Source organism: Aquarana catesbeiana, linkage group LG04 (genome assembly GCF_042186555.1).
Source record: "Aquarana catesbeiana isolate 2022-GZ linkage group LG04, ASM4218655v1, whole genome shotgun sequence".
Classification (NCBI taxonomy): Eukaryota; Metazoa; Chordata; class Amphibia; order Anura; family Ranidae; genus Aquarana; species Aquarana catesbeiana.
The window spans coordinates 253,656,899-253,678,057 of NC_133327.1; the positions used below are offsets into that span (position 1 = coordinate 253,656,899).

The following is a 21,159-nucleotide window of genomic DNA, read 5'->3' on the forward strand; positions in this document are numbered from 1 at the left end:
TTGATTACACTGATTGGACTTGATTAGGAAAGCCACACACTTGTCTACAGGGCTGTGTTTTGGCCTAGGGGGAGAGAGGGAGAGGGAGAGGGAGAGGGAGAGAACGAACGAACGAACGAACGAACGAACGAACAAGGGAACCCCCCGGGACAGCAGGTAAAGTCATTTAATAAATTATATCAGTGTTATGGGAACAGTATTGGCTTTGGAGGGGCACAGTGAGGCTGCGTTTGGAGGGGCACAGTGAGGCTGCGTTTGGAGGGGCACAGTGAGGCTGCGTTTGGAGGGGCACAGTGAGGCTGCGTTTGGAGGGGCACAGTGAGGCTGCAATTGATGTCTTTTTTTTCTGAATTTTTTAGTTTGTTTGCACCCCTCAAAAAATTTTGAGCACCAGCTGCCACTGGCATGTGTAAAGTGCTCCATGCATGCTAAAATCAATGCAAACCCTTTAAACAGTCCACATTTAGTGAAAGTGCATTAATATGCAGATCATGATATTGCAATAAAGTGCTCCATCAATGCAAACTCATTAAAGAGGAGTCCCGTCCCCACCCCGTGAAAACATTAAAACTCAGCAGCTACAAATACTGTAGCTGCTGACTTTTAATATTAGGACACTTACCTGTTCAGGGATCCCGCGATGTCAACACCTCAGCCAATTTTTGGATTGGCTCTCGGGGGGCATGAGTTTAGTCAGGCCTAGGGCAGCACAAAGCCTAAATACACCACTGCCTGTCTATATAAGACCTTACAGCTCACAGTGCATGTCAGAGCAAATGAGAATCACGAGGTCAAAAGGAACTGCCTGAAGAGCTCAGAGACAGAATTGTGGCAAGGCACAGATCTGGCCAGGGTTACAAAAAAAATTTCTGCTGCACTTAAGGATCCAAAGAGCACAGTGGCCTCCATAATCCTTAAATGGAAGACGTTTGGGAGGACCAGAACCCTTCCTAGAGCTGGCGTCTGGCCAAACTGAGCTATCGGGGGAAAAGAGCCTTGGTGAGAGAGGTAAAGAAGAACCCAAAGATCACTGTGGCTGAGCTCCAGAGATGCAGTCGGGAGATGGGAGAACATTGTAGAAAGTCAACCATCACTGCAGCCCTCCACCAGTCGGGGCTTTATGGCAGAGTGGCCCGACGGAAGCCTCTCCTCAGTGCAAGACACATGAAAGCCTGCATGGAGTTTGCTAAAAAAAACACCTGAAGGACTCCAAGATGGTGAGAAATAAGATTCTTTGGTCTGACCAAGATAGAACTTTTTGGCCTTAATTCTAAGCGGTATGTGTGGAGAAAACTAGGCACTGCTCATCACCTGTCCAATACAGTCCCAACAGTGAAGCATGATGGTGGCAGCATCATGCTGTGGGGGCGTTTTTCAGCTGCAGGGACAGGATGACTGGTTGCAATCAAGGGAAAGATGCATGCGGCCAAGTACAGGGATATCCTGGACGAAAACCTTCTCCAGAGTGCTCAGGACCTCAGACTGGGCCGAAGGTTTACCTTCCAACAAGACAATGACCCTAAGCACACAGCTAAAATAACAAAGGAATGGCTTCACAACAACTCTGACTGTTCTTGAATGGCCCAGCCAGAGCCCTGACTTAAACCCAATTGAGCATCTCTAGAGAGACCTAAAAATGGCTGTCCACCAACGTTTACCATCCAACCTGACAGAACTAGAGAGGATCTGCAAGGAGGAATGGCAGAGAATCCCCAAATCCAGGTGTGAAAAAACTTGTTGCATCTTTCCCAAAAAGACTCATGGCTGTATTAGATCAAAAGGGTGCTTCTACTAAATACTGAGCAAAGGGTCTGAATACTTAGGACCATGTAATATTTCAGTTTTTCTTTTTTAATAAATCTGCAAAAATGTCAACAATTCTGTGTTTTCCTGTCAATATGGGGTGCGGTGTGTACATTAATGAGGAAAAAAAATGTACTTAAATGATTTTAGCAAATGGCTGCAATATAACAGAGTGAAAAATGTAAGGGAGTCTGAATACTTTCCATCCCCACTGTACATGTCCTCATAAGAGGAGAGTTCAGGGGCAGCTAAAAAAAAAAAAAAAAAATGCCCAACTGCTCCTGAACGTTCGTTTACCAGCAGCAGAGTACATGAGGCCTAAAGAACTGACACTAAAATAGTAGAGCAGTTGCACTTTTGCTCTCTGACTGAAACATGCATTGCAAACGTTTACTGGATTGCAAAGGATGAGACGAGAATGATAAATGTCACCCACTGTATGACTACGGATTCTATTTACAGATGCATTGTACTGGTGATTTTTAAGTGGGAGCTAAAAAGAACACACCTGATATTGGAACAGTCATAGGTCTTCCTCCCTAACCTATTTGATTAACAAGATTAACGACTCAGGGAAGGAAAAACACCCCCGGCTGAAATGATTAGAAGGCATCTGTTGATATTTGATGAGGTTCACATGGTAAAGGACATGCTGTTGACAAGGGAATATATGTCATACATAAGGCAGCAGATCATGGCTGTCCATCAATCATCAACAAGCTTCAGAAAACCTACACGTCATGTACACATTGTACTCCTTCAAGAAAGACCTTCCCACACATCTCCATCAAATAAAAGAGAAAGCTTTCTAACTACTGTTACCGAGTTTTACACAAGTGTTCAAACACATCATACGTTTCCCTAGTCATATTTTCCAAACACACACAAAAAAAAAAAAAAAAAAAATTACATTGTGTATTTTTTATCCATGTTGGTCTGGAATGATGCATTTTCCTTTGTGAGAGAGAACAGCTGTAGCCCATCAGTTCCACTGAGGGAGGTATGGTTGAATTGTGACATATGTAAAGTATGAGGAGATCTCGCCGCCTCAGCCCAGCTCCATTTGCTTCTAATTTGCAAACTTGTGCTCTGCGTGTGTTACATTAGTATTATGGTCTCATTAACCATTTCTGCACAACATGTCACTTTTAGGGCTCATTCACACAGGCCCTCAGCCTCATCTTTTGTTGACAGGTACGTAGAAAACGTGTGCATGAACACAGAGCCTAAGCATCCAGGGCTGTGCAACCATCTCCGCATACCTGTCAAATGTGGCTGCGGAAGCGAGTCCGTTAGGCCCCTTTCACACTGGCACGACTTAAAAGATTTTACCATGATTTTAGGGAATGTCTGTGTAAACTTGAGGTCTATAGACCTCAACTTGCATAAAAGTCGGCCTCTAACTTGTTATATTTCCTTTGTTGTGTAACTATAGAGAACACCTATTTGTTTGAGGCTGTTAACCTGTTGCTTCTTTTATTTCGAATGCAATTCAGGGGCAGATTTCCCCATTTGGCATAGTAATTTAGTGGCTATCAAAATGAACATACTTGTGTATATTTAAAAAAAATACTTCTAAGCAGTTTTAAAATCATTGACAGTTCTGTGCTTGAATTAAATCACTGAACCAGCGATAGCACAAAAAAAAAAAAAAAAAAAAAAAAAAAAGGAGGAGGATGATGACAGTAGTCCCTACCTACCTGGTCGCACAATCATGCAAAACTAATATATATTTCTAGTATATTTGTGCACAGAACACACATGCAAAATGCTTATATGAAATGCAAATGCATTAACAAAATGTTCCCCTATGTATCTTGTGGCTTTTTCAATATGATCCCTAGCTGCTGTGCAGTGATAGCAAAAATCACCCAAGACTCTCCAAGGGCTCGTTCAGACATGCGGCTATTATCGACGCCCCTTTCAAAAGCAATCCAGTGCATCTTTTGTTAGAAGGTGCTTTACAGGCAGTGAGGAGGCAATGTCACCGCCTCAATGCTTCTTTTAACCCGTAAAATGCCAACCTACCACACCACAACCACCAGCAACCCAATAGAGTCGTGTTTGGGATGTCAAGTAAGGCCCTAAAATCTGAGTCTGCAAGTTTTATTATTATCCGAAAAGACCATGGACTGAAAAGTTCCTAAAGAAAGAGGCAGCGGTGGTGAAAGATTTGTGTCTCGGCATCTCCTGTCCCTTTGTCACGATCCAAAAACAGTAACAAGTGAAAAAAAAAAAAAAAAAATGGAATATGTCCATTTTGCTTCCAGATTTTTACACCTGATAATCATAAAGTTTGCCTGAGGCCAAAAATGAAAACACTACGCACTGAAATCTTAAAGAGAGAAGCATAATGCCACAGATTAAACTTTAAGCAAAACTAAACTCCTTAGGAAATACAAATGTTCGATTTAAAAACGAAAAAAAATAAATACAAAATGAGTCGTGTTTGGTGGCAGTAATGCCTGGCAAATGTGCCATGCCTTTTTTTGCAGCAGCAGCAGTCGTGAAGCATACCATCGCAGCTGCAGCATGTGTACAGTCCTGAGAGGCTGCATGTCTGTTTAGTTTAGGTGGTCAGAGGCCAGTATAACACACAGATCAACCATCTCTTCCTTTTACCAACCCCTGGCCGCCCATGTGAATGAGTCCCAAGGCCCTTGGCTTAAAGTGTATTTCTATTTTGCAGGCAAATTGGGATAACACCTACTTTATATTTGTTACATATTCTCATTCACATCACATAATTTTTTTTAGATGTTCTGTTCTGGAAAATTCCAACACTGTAAAATTATACATAGTTCTCTTCATTTATGAGGGGGGCTGGGCAGCTGTGTTTGCTATAATTAACCCCGTTTGTTCTGTGTGGGTAGATCTTAACTCCTTCCTGCCCGCCCCGGCATCCCTGAAGTTCTGAATGCCCAGGAGGCAGGAAGGGTTGGTGATCATGTGATCTCTATGACTGGCTGTCACAGTAGAGGGGAGATAGTCCCACTAGCTATCAATCATTAGTGGGGACCAAGAGCGGTCTTAACATGTGTTGGGAGCATGCTCTCAGCACAGAAACCTCAGCCCCCCCAGTGAAGCACACGTGCAGCGTGTGGGCGTTAAAGCCCCCTTTTACCACCACACGTGTTACACCGGTGGCAACAGGTTAAGTATCAGGTTTAGAAGCCAGGCTTCTTCAGTGTGTGTTAATGAGAGTAGACTCTGCCTTTTCTTAGGACAGACTTGCAATGTAATTGTTTAAAAAGCCTCGATTTCGGCCATAAGACTTTCTCCTGAGAAAAATCGAAATTTGGATCAGTGTATTCTGACAGCGGTGGGTTTTCTAGATCCACCCATCTATGGTCAGCTTAAAGTATAACCAAAAAGGCAAAACTTTTTTTCATTTCATTTTTTTTTAAGGGAAGAGGGACACTAATTTTGGTGACAACCAAAATTCCCCTCACTTTGCAGAGATTTCCTCTCACTTCCTGTTCTGCTCATGGCAAAAAAAACCTGACAGGGGTTAAAGCCTCCTTTACGCAAAATGGAAAAAAAAAAAATAAATAAATAAAAAAAAAGTGCCTATATTTCTACTTTCAGGCTCGGTTCACATATGACCTGCATGCGGCTCACAGGAGAGGTCCAGTGCATGCTGGTTTACCGTTTCAGGTCCGATTTCAGCTGTAATTTTGGGCTGAATTCAGACCTGAAACGGACCAAAAGACGCACAACGTTTTATTGCTAAACGCACTGGACCCGCTGCAAGATTTGTGAACTTGGATCCCCACATCCAATTCACAATGGTGTGAACCCAGATTAAAAGGAGAAGTAGGGTTAAAGCTCTTTTGGCCCTACTTCTCCTGTGGGTCACAGGAGTGCACTTAGTTCTACTTTAAAGAGGAGGTCCGCCCACCCCTGCAAAAATTAAAATCCAGCAGCTACACATACTGCAGCTGCTGACTTTTAATAATAGGACACTTACCTGTCCTGGAGTCCAGCGATGCCGGCACCGGAGCTGATGGGTGCTGCCGCCACCACTGCCGGTAAGGGAATCTGGTAGTGAAGCATTACTTCTCCAGGCCGGGTACCTACTGGGCATGCGCGAGGCACCGTTGCATTCTCTTACTGGCCCGACGGCGAGGGAAGGAGGAGGGAGCCGAGCTGTGACGTATTGCGCCGCGGCCTGGACTCAGACACGGGGATAGGATACCTGTCAATTATAGGTATCCGCTCCCCCCGAAAGGTGCCAAACGTGGCACTGGAGGGGGTGGGGGCGACGACACATGAGCGGAAGTTCTACTTTTGAGTGGAACTCCGCTTTAAGGCTACACTGACAATGGCGTTTGAATCACTATGTTCGCCAGCAGTACTGAACACTGCCTGCACACTCTCTTTGAAAAAATGTATATAGGGGGTTGTAGGAACGCTTTAGAATTTTATTTCGGGTGCAGCACCAATAGGGTCGGTGCCTACACCCAAGTCATGTACCTATCACAAACAAGTACATGAATCTGTCAATGTCTGCGCTAGAAAATGAGTCCCCACACTTGATACTCCCTTCCTCAGTGCACGCATTCCCACCCTGGCTATCACACCGACAGGTGCTTGGCCAAGGGATTTTATACTATGGCTGGACTGAGCTGGATGAGGAACTGAGAGACTAGTTCCCCATCAGGTTTGCTCCACTTTGGGAGAGGGTGTATACTGTACATGGCTGCTAGTAAGTCCAATACCAGTTTTCGAATTTGCCCACTGCTGTGCACTGGCACCATCAAAAGTGCAGCGGACAGGATGAGGAACTAGTCTCCCGATCAGTTCCCCATCAGGCACTGCCCACCAAGTGGCAAGTGTTTTCATAAATATGGACATTGACATCAGTTGTAACCTCAGCTCTTTGTTTACATTTAGCCTTTGGCCAGGGAATCTCCTGGATGAACGCTAAGTGAGGCAGGGGATACAGCCCTATGCAGGAAGTTGCCAAATATATGATAGCTTCCTATCACAGGAATGGCCAGCTCTGCATACTGGTGGACTTCTGTACACCAGATCACAGTTGCTTGTAAAATCGCTGCCAGTTTCCCAAAAAGAGATTTTCTTCAAAATTGGGAGGTAGTAAGAACTACCTGAATTTTCCACACGTGTCGGTAATGTTACCAACACTGGCATAAATGCTTGCCTGAATTAGGCACAGGTAGTTCTAAAGGGAACTAAAAATGTCAGATTATTCTGGTTGGGGTTATATTGCATTCCCCGGTCTGTCTGTCTGCAGTAGCTGTCAGTGGCAGCTATCAGATTTGTAAAATTAAAAGCCAGTGTGCATCCAGTGTCAGTGCTTCTGTGAAGTTTTGGCTGCGCACATACTGGCCACAGTTAATCAGCCAGTTTGTATGAGGCCATAGCACGGTTTTGCTGCATTCAGGCAAATACTGTGATCTTCAGCAACTCTCAAGATATCAGACATTCATACCTGAATCTAGCCAAGCTGACCAAATGAAGGTTTGCAAAACATGTAATCCCTGAATCCAAAATGTTGGATTTCCTATAACGATGTGCATTAGTCACAATTGTCTTTATTAAGTATTAATTCTGTGCATCCCATGTAAAATGTAACCAGTACTGTACCTATGGAATATGTAAATGTAATAGTTTATTTTGTTTATTGCTTTTATTCCCTTTTCTGTAGATTTGTTTTTTTTTGGATTGTGAACAAACTCTCTGATCATACAAAAACCTTTTGCGGGTCCTGAAGAAGTGGTAGATTTGCGAAACGCTTAGACCTCATTTGAAGAAAGACACAGATTGCTTGCCTTTGTGATGTATCTAACGTGTCTATATGCTTTTAAACTGTATTTAATAAAATTGTGTTTATTAACTTATATGTTCTGTAGAATTATACATAAGTGACATTAGGGGTATATTTAAAGTCCCAAAGCCTCCCTTGCCTTCCCTTTACTAAACATAATCGGGATAATACCCTGAGTCACTCAACTAGTATATATATAAAATTTATACTCCATTCCACACTAACTTTTCTGCTTAATTTACATGCTGGTAGGCTCCTGTCTAAATTGGCCCTAGTAAGTGTATGTATGAACGCGAGTTAGGGACCTTAGATTGTTAGCTCCTTGAGGACAGGGACTGATGTGAATGTATATATGTAAAGTGCAGCATCAATTGATGGGGCTATAGAAGTATCTGTAATAAATACTAGTTGAAAAACAGCAAATAAAAAAAAATGACAAAGGTTCTATCCAACAATATTTTGGACTTTTGCCTTTAAGTGATTGTAAAGTCTTGTTTTTTTTTTTTTTTTTTTTTAAAGTTATACTTACCTCTGCTGTGCAGTTGGTTTTGCACAGGGCAGCCTGGATCCTCCTTTTCTCGGGTCCCTCTTCGCTGCTCCGGGCCCATCCCTCCTATCGAGTGCCCCCACAGCCTGCAGCTTGCTATGGGGGCACCGCTATGGGAGTCACAACTATGTATCCGTTCAGACACAGAGCCCCGGCCCTGCCCCCTCTCTCCCTGATTGGCTGACTATGACTGACAGCCACAGGAGCCAATGGTGCTGCTGCTGTGTCTCAGCCAAATCGGGAGGAGAGTTCCGGACGGCTAAGTCACTCGCAGACATTGCTGGAGAGTGAAGGGGCTCAGGTAAGTAATTAGGGGAGTGCTGGGGATGCTGCTACACAAAGAAGGGTTTTTTTTTTTTTTTTTTTTTTATATCTTAATAAATAGAATGCTTAAGATAAAAAAAAAAAAAAAAAAAAAACCCACACACCTTCTGCCTTTACAACTCCTTTTAGATACAAATAGCCAAATTTCAACCCAGTGAATCACATGATATGGTATTTTGGGATAATTAGCATGAATGCAAAATAGTCACATCTGAGAATATATTTTAGTTCTATATTAACTATATTGGTAAGCACTATTGCATTCTTCCCAACCCAGAAGACATTTGTAACAGGAACTGAAATACAGATTACATTAAACTTTCTTCCTAAAGCCCCATACACACCATCAGATTTGCTGCTGGGTTTTTCCTTCAGATTTACCAAAACCATGTAGTGCAAGGGCCTGTCTGATTGCAAACACATTGAAACTCTTAAGGTTTGACCTCATACTATATGGTTTTGAAGGAAAAACTGCAGAAAATCTGTGAAACAATTCAAATAACTGAAAGGCAAAAAACATACACAAAAGGGGTTGACAAAGGGAATAAACTAAGTTTGCTCACGGTTGTGCAGATTCAGTTAATGAACAGTCCTCCCCTGGGAAAAACAAACTACAAAACAGGGCCCTTGTCCAGAAAATTCCAAGCATTTATCTATCACCATGAATTAAAAATAGCAACCCAACACAGATCAGCTACTATCTGACAAGAGCTAAACAATCTTGCATATAATTAGCCCACGTAGAAGTCAATATATTTTGACCAATTAAAAGGCTCTTTTCACACAGTCCGTCCGATCCGCCTATCAGTCTTTCAGGCGGACCTGATCAGACCCTCCATTCACCTCTATAGAGCGGCAGAAGTCAGCGGTGTGACATGTCCGCTAACATCCGCCGCTATCCGATCCTGTCTGCCAAATCCTGATGGACCTATATAGGTGGTCCTATTTTCCATCCAACTGGCAGATCGGATGAAAACGGACAGGCGGTCCGGTTTCCCCATAAAGGATAGTGGGGCCCTGACAGGTCCGTCTATGCACAGTGAGGGGAGACGGACCTGTCATTCGCCTGCTCAGCGGGGGGGGGATCAATGGAGCAATCCCCACTGAGCAGAGTCCATCAAACAAATCCACCCCGTGTGAAAGGGGCCAAACACTTTCACGCTGGTTCCTGGGGCTTTAATGCCAGGAGGCAGAGTCGTTTTGATCATGTGACTGTTGTGTTTGGCTCTCACTGTGGTCATGTGATCGGAGGGCAGTCCCACTGGCTCCTGATCTGAAGCTGTGACCCAGAGCTGTCAGAGACAGTTGTCAGTCGAGAAAGAGAGAAAGAGAAAGAGAAAGAAAAAGAAAAAAAGAAAAAGAAAGAGAAGAAAAAGAAAAAGAAAGAGAAAGAAAAAGAAAGAAAAAGAAAGAGAAAGAAAAAGAAAAAGAAAGAGAAAGAAAAAGAAAGAAAGAGAAAGAGAAAGAGAAAGAAAGAAAGAGAAAGAAAGAGAAAGAAAGAGAAAGAAAGAGAAAGAAAGAGAAAGAAAGAGAAAGAAAGAGAAAGAAAGAGAAAGAAAGAGAAAGAAAGAGAAATAAAAAAGAAAGAGAAAGAAAGAGAAAGACATACACACACTATGCAAATCAGGAAGAGGTTAATAAATAGCAGCTGTTCAAAGTGAATGTTTACAGAGCTTAGCAAAAAAAATCAAATGGTGAACACTAGAGTCAACTAATCATGTGCTTACAAAAAAAAAAACATTTTTTTCTTTTCTTGCATATGAACACAGGTTCACCTGAAGTGGACTTTCACCCTCTTTAGTATTTTCTTCCTCCTCCCCCACCTCCTGGTACACAAAAATCGGACATTAACCATTTCCGGACCTCCCACCGTCGTTATACATCAGTACTTTGAAGAGGATTATCGTTATTATGGCAGCAGCTAGATGTCATAACCCCAGTATCCTCTTCTTCAGCGGGCGGTCCGCTTTCAGAATTAAGTGGTCTCTGCGGTGGATTCACCGCAAGATCACTTTTAAAATCGGCAGCGGGAGAGGGCCTCCCGCCGCACTCTGGTGCCCTCCGCCACTTACCGGAGCCGTCGGCAGCGGCGGAGGCGATTGGATGTTTCCCCTTGTGTGACATGGAGACGAGTGAGGGGAAGATGGCCGCCACCCGTCTCCATATCATTGCAGGGCGCAAGTGACATCAAAACGTCATTTCCGACCATAGCATTTAAAAAGGCCTTTTTTTTGTATTTTTTTAAAAAATGACTTTTTTTTTATTGCATTTTAGTGTAAATATGAGATCTGAGGTCTTTTTGACCCCAGATCTCATATTTAAGAGGTCCTGAATGCTTTTTTTCTATTAAGGGATGTTTACATTCTTTGTAATAGGAATAAAAGTGACACTTTTTTTTTTTTTTTTAAAGAACAGTGTAAAAATACAAAATAAGAAAAAAAAAAAAAAAAAAAATTTTGAAACACGGCCCATCCAGACGAACTCGCGTGCAGAAGCGACCGCATACACGAGTAGCACCTGCATATGAAAACTGTTCAAACCACACATGTGAGGCATCGCCATAATCGGTAGAGCGAGAGCAAAAATTCTATCCCTGGACCTCCTCCATAACTCAAAACATGCAACCTGTAAAGTTTTTTAAACGTCGCCTATGGAGATTTTTAAGGGTAAAAGTTTGACACCATTCCAATTTTGAAGTGTGACATGTTGGATATCGATTTACTCGGCGTAACATTATCTTTCACAATATAAAAATTAATTGGGCTAACTTTACTGTTGTCTTATTTTTTTTAATTCAAAAAAAGTGTAAATAGTGTTTTTTCCAAAAAAAGTGCTACACAAATACGGTGTGACAGAAAGTATTGCAACGACCGCTATTTTATTCTCTAGGGTGTTTGGAAAAAAAAAAAAAAGTATAATGTTTGGGGGTACCAAGTAATTTTCTAGCCAAAAAAAAAAACATTTTTTAAAGCAGGATTCCGGCCAGGATAATTTTTTTTTTTTTAAAAGTCAGCAGCTACAAACACTGTAGCTGCTGACTTTAAATAAGTAGACTTACCTGTCCTGGGTGCCCTCCACTTTAACTTGTAAACAAATCTCAGAAAGAGGCTCGGTCCTTAAGTGGTTAATGTGTTTTTTGCATTTAGGAACTCCTTTTCAGGATCTGGCCCCCCCACTTTCAGCCCCCCCCCCCCCCCCAGGTAAGATGAGTTTGGTAAAAATAGGATTTTTATAACAGCTTACCTGTAAAATCCTTTACTTTTGAAGTACATCACGGGACACAGAGCCACAGTAATTACTATGTGGGTTATAGTCCACTTTCAGGTGCTGGACACTGGCACACCCTAAACAGGAAGTTGCCTCCCTATATAACCCCTCCCACTACTGGGAGTATCTCAGTTTTGTAGCAAAGCAATACAGGTGTATACTAGAAAGAGGGGCTGGACCTCTGTGTCCCATGATGTACTTCAAAAGAAAAGGATTTTACAGGTAAGCTGTTGTTATAAAAATCCTATTTTCTTTAATCGTACATCATGGGACACAGAGCCATAGTAATTACTATGTGGGATGTCCCAGAGTAATGCCAACTGAGGGGAGGGAGACACAACCAAAGTAGAGCACCATGAGATCAGAGGATTTAAACTGCTGCCTGCAGTACACTGCGCCCAAAGGCGACATCCTCATGTCTTTTTACATCCACCAGATAGAATCTGGTAAATGTATGGATTGAAGACCAAGTTGCGTGTTTGCAGATTTGAGCCATGGAGGCTTGGTGATGCACTGCCCACGAAGCACTAACAGCCCTAGAGGAGTGTGCTTTGATTTGAGAGGGTAGACCTACCTCTTTAAACCATAAGCTTGAACGACCTTCAGGCAACACAAACAAAACATCCGTTTTATGAATCTGAGCAGTCACCTTAAGTAGACTGACTGCTCTCACCACATCAACAGAATGTAGTGATATTTCTTCCATAGAACAGGGTTCTGGAAAAATGAAGGTAGTACAATATGTGGTTTAGATAAAACATACCTTCGGTAAAAAGTTAGGATGAGGACGCAATACTATCTTATCCTTGAATAATAAAAATATGGATCTTTACAAAAAAAAAATAGTTTCCCTGTCAAAAAAGGACCAAGGGAATATGTTGTATTGGCCCAAAAAAAAGGCTGTTTTATAATGCAGACAAAACTGAATTCAAGTCCCAATGGTTCAGGGGTTACCTAACTGGAGATTAAGCCTTGTTACCCCCTGAATAAAGTTACGATCCAAAGAATGCGAAGCAAGCGGTCGTTGAAATAATACTGATAAGGCCGAGACCTGTCCTTAGAAAGCACTCAAGCCCAGCCTTATTTCTCACCCAATCTGCAAAAAGTCAAGGATTCTACCTTTGACCTGTTTCCTGGGGTGCAACTCCTGGTTTCACACCAGCAGACGTAGGTTTCCCAGACGCCATAATATATAATTATGGAGGCCGGCTCCCTTGTATTAACCAAGGTAGAAACCACTGAACCTGACAGTCCACGCTTCTTCAGAGTGTGGGTCTCCATAGCCAGACCGTTAAATTTAGCATTTGTAAAGTAGGATGGAACACCAGACCTTGCAAGAGAAGGTCTAGCTGTAAGGGTAGGGTCCATGGGTCCCCTACTGCCATCTTTACGATCTCTGCATACCAAGATTTCCTGGGCCTCGCTGAGGGCCACAAGAATCAACGACTTTCCTTCCTGCTTGATCCTGCGAAGAAGTCGTAGACACAGGCAGAATAGGAGGGGAATAGGAGGGAATGCATAAATCAGCAAGAACCGATTCCACGAGAATAGCAAGGCATCTGTTCCGCATGCTAGCGGATCCTTTGTTCTTGACTCAAAGTTGTCGATTTCTTTGTTGAACCTGGACGCAAACAGATCTATATCTGGGATCCCCCATTTTTGACAAATTGACAGGAAGATAATCGGGGTGAAGGAACCACTCTCCCGGGAACAACTGCTGGCGACTCAAGTAGTCCGCCTGCCAATTTTCTATTCCTAGAATGAAGACTGCCGATAGGCAAAGTACATTGGTTTTCTGCCCAAGATAGGATATGATTCACCTTTCCCTGGGCCGCACAACTTCATGTGCCCCCTTGGTGATTAATATGGGCCATTGCTGTGACATTGTCGGATTGAATCCTGGCAGGACAATACCGTAAACTGAATGTTCAGGCCCTCAGGACCAAGAGCTCTGCCCGAATTTCTAAAATGTTAATGGGCAAGGCCATTTCTGATCTGGGCCACTTCTCTTGGACAGTTGCCTCTTCCAGGACTGTTCCCCAACCTAAACAAAAAAGGTTGGCATATGTTATTACCACTTCTCAGGTAACTGAAGGAAGGATTTTCCCCTTAGTAGATTTTTGGATATGAACCATAAACTGAGGCTCCGGCACACCCAGTCTACAGCACCTGGTATTTCAAGGTGGTCTCTCATCCGGGTACTAACCAGGCCCGACCCTGCTTAGCCTCCAAGATCAGAGGAGATTGGGCGCTAATCAGGGTAATGTGGCCGTAGGCTTTGGAGTCAGACACATTGGGAATATAGAGCTTGAACCCTTTGTTCCAAGCCGATAGGATACCGTTTTGCAGCAGTCTCGAATGAAACTGAGCATAAGGAATGGCGTCAAATGAAGCCACCATCTTTCCCAACAACCTCATGCAAAGTTGAATAGAAGAAATTCCACCACCTAAATCAGTTCCTTTATGGTGCTGATCTTTGCCTGAGGTAAGAATACCTTTTTCTGGGTGTACCTATGATCGAACCCAAGTATTTTAGCCTTCTTCATGATTTTAAAGAAGATTTCTCCTAGGTTGAGAATCCAACCTAGATATTCCAGGTAGTTGAATGTGGTGACCATACTTTGGTCTAAGCAGGCTACTGACTGGTCTATCAAGAACAGATCGACTAGGTAAACCATAATCGTTATACCTTAGGCCCTTAATCTGGCTAGAAGAGGGGCCAGAACCTTAGTAAACACTCAAGGTGCAGTAGCTGAACTGGAAAGCAGAGCTACACACTGAAAATGAAGATTTTCCACATTGAAAAGTAGATATTACTAGTGAGCGAGGAAATAGGCATATGGAGGTATGCATCTTTGATGTTGATTGACGCCATAAGTTCTCCTCCTTGTAGGATGGAGACAACCGAATTGGATTGACTTTATACGAAAAAAAAAAAAAAAAAAAAAAAAGAGTGGTTATATTCAGGAATTGAATTTAGATTTTTAAGATCCAGAATGTCCATTCGGACTTGGCACAGTAAAAAAAAAAAAAAAAAAAAAAAAAAAAAAAGAGGTTTGAATCAAACCTCAACCTCTGTTCTTACCTGGGGACCCCCATGATCACTTTTTTTTTTCTCTGGATCCTTAGAAACGTTTGATCTGAGAAAACGAGGAGACGGGAACTCTTGAAACTCCAGTTTGTACCCTGGAGCTATTGAGGAAGTTACCCATTCGTCTCGACACTGCCAGATCCTTGAGAACTGCAGAAGAATTCCCCCTATTCGATTGAACCTGACGGTGGAAGCCGCCGTGACTGCCTGGAGGCTGATGCCTCTGGCATAGGAGAAGGAGCTTTAAAACGAAAATACATTTACTTATTTTCTTAAATGGCTTTCCACTAGAATTTCTTTGGATGTATTATCAAAGAGATCCCCAAATAGCTGTTTCACCGCAAAAAGGAAGACTAGCCAGGAGCTTCTTACAAGGCGCTTAGCGAAGGGCGCAAAGGCCTGAAGGATAGAATCTCTCATAGCAACTATTGCAAACAAGCTGTCTCTGGGCCTGCTCAGCAGGATAACCTTGAACACCTGTTTAAACTGGTCTCTCAATGATTAAGCAATTACTGTCAGCGCAGGCTGAGACACTCAATCTGCCAGAGAGAAAAAAAAAAAAAAAAAAAAAAAAAGTGGTTTTCTTTTTCTCTCTCAATAGGAACTCCGCCTATTTATCCGTTGGATCCCTAAGCATTTGAGCATTGTCTGCCAGACAAGTCAAACTTATTCACAGAGGCTATAGCAGCGTTAATTGCTGGTATACCCTACTTAGTGAATTTCCTCCACCATAGGATAAAGTGTGAAAACTTTTAGGATGGATGGAAAAAAAAAAAAAAAAAAAAAAAAAAAAAAAAAATAATCCTATCTGGGTGATCCTCTCAGATACTAAAAAGCTTTTCCAGCAATGAATGGACAGGAAAAGGCCTGCATAGCTTGAGGAGGCTTTAGTGAACCCAAACACTCAGTTAAGGGTGGAGCGATCAATCACCAAGAATTGCACCATCAATCTTAAGATTGGAACAGCTGATTCTCCCGCATTTGACACCTCAGAAGAGGAGTCATCAGCCTCACCATGGTCCCGAGGGAATTAGTCTTCTCCTGCCCCTAGTCATCAGTTTGAGGGTCCTGGGTAATGGAAGAGAACCTGTCGCATTTTGACCCACACTGGGATGCAATTAAAGTCGCTAAACTTTTTTTTTTTTGTTTTTTTAAATATCATAAAATAAACAGGGGCTGCAGTGTTAAAAACAGTTGCAGACATTTCATGGCCCTGATGCCCACTCTGACCAACCACCCCCTCTCAGGGGAGGATGCCATTTGTAGAGATGAGTAGGCTTTCCAGAGCTTGAGGGAGACCCTTTTAGCTCCTTTTTGGGGTGTTTCAACCCCCCCTTTCTGACCATAGCCCGATGCACAAAGCAGAGGTACTACCAGAAGAAATTGCATCCACTGCTTGAGCAGTAGTACAGCCACAGCCGCTGCTATTAATGCTCAGCCTGATGCAAATAGTAAATGTGTCAAATAGGAAATGCCTGTATCACCAAAACCTCTTTCATGCTTTTCTTTGCTCTTATGTCTCTCCGACAATTTTGCAGCCAGCATAAATGGATTTTTTATTTTTTTTTTAAAAACACACTCCCGCGTTGGGACGCCGCACTAAGCCTCGCCCCCACCGTCGCATCGCGCCCCCCCCCTCCTTCAAAAAAATGAATAAATAAAAAGGTAGTTTTCCGTGCAAAACATGGCCTCTGATCCGACGGGATCGGCTAAGTGAGGGAGGAATGGCGTGGAGGAGACCTGGAAGCCGCCGCCATGTAGGGGCGGTGAAATAAAAAAACGGCATTACCGATCATTTTTAGTTCTCCCTTATACTCAGCCTCATGAAGAGGGGAAGAGTTCAGCTCAGGTGGGGGTGTCTGGAGGAAGCAAAACCCCCAAACTGCCAACTGCCTGCTACCCGGAGGAAAAAAGTCTGCTGCTTTTGTGACACAGCGTGACTGAGCAAAGCATGAGAAGGTACGTGCTCTATACAGCCCCCAGTGGTGACACTTATGCATGACAACATTTACTTTAACCACTTAATCACTGGGCACTTAAACCCCTTCTAACCAGAGCAATTTTCAGCTTTCGCTGCTCTCACATTTTGAATGACAATTACTCAGTCAGTCATACAACACTGTACCCATGTTAAATTTTTGTCCTTTTTTTCCCCACACAAAAATAGAGCTTTCTTTTGGTGATATTTAATCACCGTTGGGTTTTTTATTTTTTGCCCTATAAAAAGAAAAAAAAAAAAAAAAAAAAAAAAAAAAAAAGACTGAAAATTCTGTTACAAAAAATGAATTTCTTTGTTTCTGTTATAATATTTAGAAATTAGTAATTTTTCTTCATAAATATTGGCCAAAATTTATACTGCTACATATCTTTGGTAAAAATAAGTAAAATTGGTGTATATTATTTGGTCTTTGTGAAAGTTATAGAGTCCACAAGCTATGGTGCCAATATCTGAAAATTGATCACACCTGACGGCCTGTCTCATTTCTTGAGACCCTAACATGCCAGAAAAGTACAAATACCCCCGAATGACACCTTTTTGGAAAGAAGACATTCCAAGGTATTTAGAAAGATGCATGGTGAGTTTTGAAGTTGTCATTTTTTCCCACAATTCTTTGCAAAATCAAGATTTTTTTTTTTTCCTTTTTTCTTTTCACAAAATTGTCATATTAGCAGCTTATTTCTCACACACAGCATATGCATACCACAAATTACACCCCAAAACACATTCTGCTATTACTCCCGAGTATGGCGATACCACATGTGTGAGACTCTACACAGTGTGGCCACATACAGAGGCCCAACATGCAGGGAGCACCTTCAGGCGTTCTGGAGCACCCAGGCCAATTCTGACATTTCTCTCCTACATGTAAAAATCATCATCATTTATTTGCTAGAAAATTACATAGAACCCCAAAACATTATATATGTTTTTTTAGCAAAGACCCTAGAGAATACAATGGCGGTCGTTGCAACTTTTTATCTTGCATGGTATTTGCGCAGCAATTTTTCGAACACTTTTTTTTTTTTGGGAAAAAAAAAAAAAAAAAAACAGTGAAGTTAGCCCAATGTTTTTGCATAATGTGAAAGATGAAGTTACGCCGAGTAAATAGATACCCAACATGTCACCCTTCAAAATTGCACACGCTCGTGAATGGCGTCAAACTTCGCTACTTAAAAATCCCATAGGCGACGCTACAAAATTTTTACTGGTTACATGTTTTGCGTTACAGAGGAGGTCTAGGGCCAAAATTATTGCCCTTGCTCTAACGTTCGCAGCGATACCTCACATGTGTGGTGAACACCGTTTTCATATGTGGGCGGGACTTGTGGAATGGGTATGTGTTCACTTCTGCATGTGAGCACACGGGACAGGGGCGCTTTAATTTTTTTTTTTTTTTTTTTTATTTAATTTTTTTTTTTTTAATTTCATTTTACATTAATTATTTTGGTTTGACACTTTTTTCAAAAAAAAAAAAAAAAATAAAATGTGATCACTTTTATTCCTATTACAAGGAATGTAAACATCCCTTGTAATAGGAATATGGCAAGACAGGTCCTCTTTACAGTGAGATATGGGGTCAATAAGACTCCACATCTCACCTCTAGGCTGGGAAGCCTGAAATAAAAAAAAAAAAAAAATTAAAATAAATAAAAAATTATCCTGGCTTTGATCGTAGCGGTGAGTCGGTAGAAGCACCGGAGGGCGGCGGGAGGGGTGGGGGGGGGGTGCCTCCCATAAGAACGATCAAGCAATGGAACAGCCGCTATGTTCGTTCTTATGGTGTAGGGAATCGCCGGCTGAAAAAGCTGATAATCTGAATGATGCCTGTTTGCTGCAGGCATCATTCAGATATCCCCGCAACCAAGTGGTGGGGATATCCCGCAACCAAAGTCAAGGACGTCATATGACGGTGGGCGGGAAGTGGTTAAATGCATTTTTTTTTTTAACACAAGAGTTGTCCATTTATACAATATTTTTAACACATATCATGTACATACCAAAAATGACACCCCAAACAGATTCTCCTACTCCTGAGTACGGCGATATCACATGTGTGAGACTTCACAGCCTGGCCACATACAGAGGCAGAGTACAGTCGAGTATGGCTGGGTACCGTGGAGTATGGCTGGGTATCACCGAGTATGGCAGAGTATGGATGGATGGATGTGACTGCAATTGTCACAGAGCAGCACTGTGGGCACTACAGATCCAGCCAACAGTGCTGCTGCCATCCGATCTCTCCCCCTCTCCTCTCACACTGTGCCGATCGTACACAGAGGGGAGAGAGGAACCGGCATCATGACATGACGCCGATTTGTTTACAAGTGATCGCTCTGTCATTTAAAAGAGCGATCACGTGGTAAACGGCCGCGATGAGCTGTGATCCGTGATGCGCCGGGTCCTCATAGAATGCATTAAGATAAAAAAAACCTTCTGCCTGTACAACCACTTTAAAATTATTCCAGTGCATATCTAAAGTTTGATGCTACGTTCAATTTTATCTGCTTGCTCGTGCAAATTTCTCTCATTGGATTATTCATCGGGATTTAGGATTGGCGTTTTTTGCAGAGGCTTTTAGGGGCATCTGGCGTTTTTTTTTTTTGTTTTTTTTTCTGCCTCTGAACTCTCCTCCATGCCTATGTGTCCATGCATACAAAATTTTGAGGCAAAAAGCGTTTAGGAGAAGAGGCGGTTTGGTTGTAAAAACGTAAAACGCACCTAAAAGCCGCTTACACTGTAACAAGCTTTTAGCCGCATTTGGATATTAGGGAGTGTTGTTACTCCCTATTATCCAAAAAAAAAGAGCCAAAAAATGTGCATAAACGCTATTGAAAGATGCTAAAAGCGTGTTTTTAACGCTGCTTTTTCCTGGCAACAATGCTGGGTTTTTTTTTTTAAATGTCCTGTGTGCATGAGCCCCTATAGATTAGACACTAGACAAAGAAGAATGGGCATTGTGTGAATAGAGGTGGCATGAATAAACAAAACAATCACCTTTAGTTTAATCACAGAATGCCTTGTATTCTGTGAAATTAATGCTAAGACTTTTTTTTTTTTTAACGGACAAGATGTAAAGCAACAACCTGCTGTCAGAGCTGTCTCAGCTCAGATGTTTGACACTGTACAGGCTTAAAAGTTATGCCCCGTACACACGAGTGGACTTTCCGACAACAAACCATGGATTTTGTTTGAAGGTTGTTGGCTCCAACTTGTCTTGCATACACACGGTCACACAAATGTTGGCCAACAATTACGAACGTGGAAGGCGGTGACGTACAAGACGTACGACGAGCCGAGAAAAAGGAAGTTCAATAGTCAGTGCGGCTCCTTCTGCTTGATTCTGAGCATGCCTGTACATTTGTGCGTAGGACTTGCGTACACACGATCAGTAATTCCGACGACAAAGTTTTGGTCCTGGAAAATTTGAGAACCTGCTAGCCAACATTTGTTGGCGGAAAGTCTGACAACAAATGTTCGATGGAGCATACACACGGGTCAGACTTTCAGCAACAAGCTCATATCTAACATTTGTTGTCGGAAAATCTGATCATGTGTACGGGGCATAAATAGTTTTTTTCCCCAAAAGTAACAGCAGCCACACATGAAAGAGCATCAATAGGAGGTAGTTCATGGGGGGGGGGGGGGGGGGGGGGGTTCCCTGTAGTTTAGCTTTAAGGAAAAAAAAAAAAAAAAAAAAAGAGGAGGGAAGGAGGAAGGAGGAAGGAGGAAGATTTCCTTAATTACAGATGTTTTACCAACAGCAGTAAGTGTAAATCCCCTCTGGTGATAAAGAAGTCACCCCTTCTACTTGATTCCTAAAAAATGTAAAAGCCCCCAATGCAATTCCCTATCCCCTAAATAGTACTGGACTCTCCTCCTTGTTCAATGCTGCACCCGCTTCCATACACATGCAGCTGTGGGGGCAGCCTCTCCACAAAAAGCTGCTAGCTCGAAACCCCTCTGTCCTGGCATTTGCAGGATGCAACAATTTTTGTGCTCCCTAGCGGGCGTTCCAGGCTGTTCAAACTATTTGTATACACAATGTGCACCCACCTTCTCTAGCTGGAGAGCTCAGCTAGAGGAGACAGTGCACTGCACATGTGCAGAGTTCGAAAGGCCCGCACATGTTGCACAATTGTAGCATCCAGTCCATCCTGCAAATAGCAAAAGAGAGGGATTGAGGGGCTAGTGGTTTTTGTGGAAACCCCTCCACGCATTACATGTAGAAGCGATAGTACTAGTGATATTCTTTCCTAACTTGTCCAAAGAGTAGATGCAATGTACGGTATGTGCACTGCGATGATCCTTGCCTAACCACAGAACAGAACCCACTG

At 42.5% G+C, this 21,159-nt stretch overlaps 1 protein-coding gene and 1 pseudogene across 2 annotated transcripts in view; both read right to left on the bottom strand.

The window, feature by feature from the left end:
• CCDC50 (coiled-coil domain containing 50) overlaps window positions 1–21,159 on the bottom strand; it is a 148,241-nt gene that overhangs the window by 83,028 nt on the left and 44,054 nt on the right. The gene's annotated exons all lie outside the window — the stretch shown is intronic.
• Window positions 13,890–14,009, bottom strand: LOC141141705 (5S ribosomal RNA; annotated as a pseudogene).